General features: G+C 56.5%; 1 protein-coding gene across 3 annotated transcripts in view; it reads right to left on the minus strand.

Annotated features, from left to right (window-relative positions):
* Positions 1-1,912, minus strand: part of LOC103264991 (vascular endothelial growth factor receptor 1) — a 44,972-nt gene that overhangs the window by 28,404 nt on the left and 14,656 nt on the right. The gene's annotated exons all lie outside the window — the stretch shown is intronic.

Here is a 1,912-nt window from a genome sequence, read left to right on the forward strand (position 1 = left end):
CAGAGGAGGAGGAGGAGGAGAGGAATCACTTTGAGGGGGAGCGAGGCAAAAGCCAGCCCTGCTCTTGCTCTTAGCCAGACCCTGGAGAGTGGAGGGGCTGCAGGTCACTGTCACACCAGTCCCTTCCTCCTCCCAGGGCAGAGAACAGGCTGCCTGGCGGTGACTGGCTTGCCTTGGGGCTTGCGAGAAAAACCTGAAGCAGGGTTGGCAAGCTATTTTTTTGGTAAGGACCCAGAAAGTAAATATTTTAGGCTTTGCAGGGCAACCCACGACTCCTCAAGCCTGCCTTGCAGCCTGCAAAGAGCCACAGATGACACAACCGAACGAGTATGACCATGCTGCGATAAAGCTCTAGCAACGCAAACCTTTGAATTTTATGTCATGCAACATGATGACTCTATTTTTTTCTCCCAACAATCTCAAAAGGTCCGACCACTCTAAGCCCACAGGCGGGCCTGTTTTGCCCACCCTGACCCCAGGCCTAAAGCAAAAGATTGGAAGGAGGCCAGTGTTACTGAGGGTCCCAGGATGCGCCCGGAAGGCTTTTTTTCCCAGGTCCTGCGCTCCCACCGCAGGTCCCGGAAGGGCGCGGACCCATGGCGCAAGGACCACTTCCGGGTCAAACGGGAGTGACCCGGAGCTGCTCCGCCCGCCGCCCCGGAAGCATGCCGGGAGCCGTCTAGTCATTCCTGGCCAGCTGGACCCCGCGGTCTTCTGTTGCTATGGGGACGTTTGGGCAATCCTGGCGGCGCCTCCTCTCCTCCAGGGTTCCAGAAGCGGAAGTTGCTTCCAGGCACGTTGTCTCGTGCGCCTTGCTCAGTCTTGCGGAGGCGGAAGGGAGCGCGAGGTCGAAACGACAGGACTGGAGGAGCTTATGGCGGGGCCTTGGCGAGGCGGGACCCCCAGCCTCCCCAGCCCCCGGCAGGTAGGCCTTCCCCCACGGCCTTCCGTCCCCGCCCCCTTTGCTGGGAACTTGGAAAACATTTCTAGGCACAGCTCCTTTCAGACTCAACCAACCATGGCACATCTCCCCTTGCCATAGAGGAGGAAAGAAAGTTCTGGAAGAACATGCTGGAGCCCTGATCAGAAGGCACAGCTCGAGGCCGGGCGCGGTGGGTGGCTCACGCCTGTCATCCCAGCACTTGGGGAGGCCGAAGCGAGAGGATTGCCTGAGTCCAGGGGTTCGAGACCGGCCTGGGCAACTTGGCGGGATCTCATCTCTACAGTCAATCAAAAAAACCGGGCATTGTGCGCGCTTGTGGTTCCAGCTCCTCGGAAGACTGAGTCCAAAGGAGCGCCAGAGCCCAGCAGGGCGAGGCTGCGGTGGTCGTGAGCCTGGGGGATAGAGTAACACTACGACTCAAAAAAAAAAAAAAAAAAGGCACAGCTCAGTCCCTGCTCTTGTGGGTAAGACCTGTCTGCGTGGTGGATATAAAGGATCCTTCTGGTCGTCTCCCACATTATCTCCTCCTGGGAGCCTAGCAGGAGTGACTCACTCATTCCTTGAGGTGATGCCTCAGCCTTCTGTGCCCATGCCTTAGCACTGGTCACACAACTTGCCCTTGAGCCTGTGGAAGGTGTTCTAAAAAGGATCCTCAATCAGCCGGGCGTGGTAGCACGTGCCTGAAATTGCGGATACTTGGAAGGCTGAGGTGGAAGGATCGCCGGAGCCCAGCAGTCGAGGCTGCGGTAGCCGGGAGCGGCCACTGCACTCCAGTCTGGGCGACAGAGTGAGACTCCAACTCAGAAACAAATAAAAATAAAAATGATCCTCTTCTAGAACAACAACAACAGCAACAATATCTATCTATCTATCTATCTATCTATATGTTTTGTTTTTTTTTTTAAGTTGGGGTCTCACTCTGTTGCCCAGGCTGGAGTGCAGTGGCACAGTCATGGCTTACCACAGCCT

The sequence above is a fragment of the Carlito syrichta genome, unplaced genomic scaffold, assembly GCF_000164805.1.
Source record: "Carlito syrichta isolate Samal-C Ts95f unplaced genomic scaffold, Tarsius_syrichta-2.0.1 Scaffold305794, whole genome shotgun sequence".
Taxonomy (NCBI): Eukaryota; Metazoa; Chordata; class Mammalia; order Primates; family Tarsiidae; genus Carlito; species Carlito syrichta.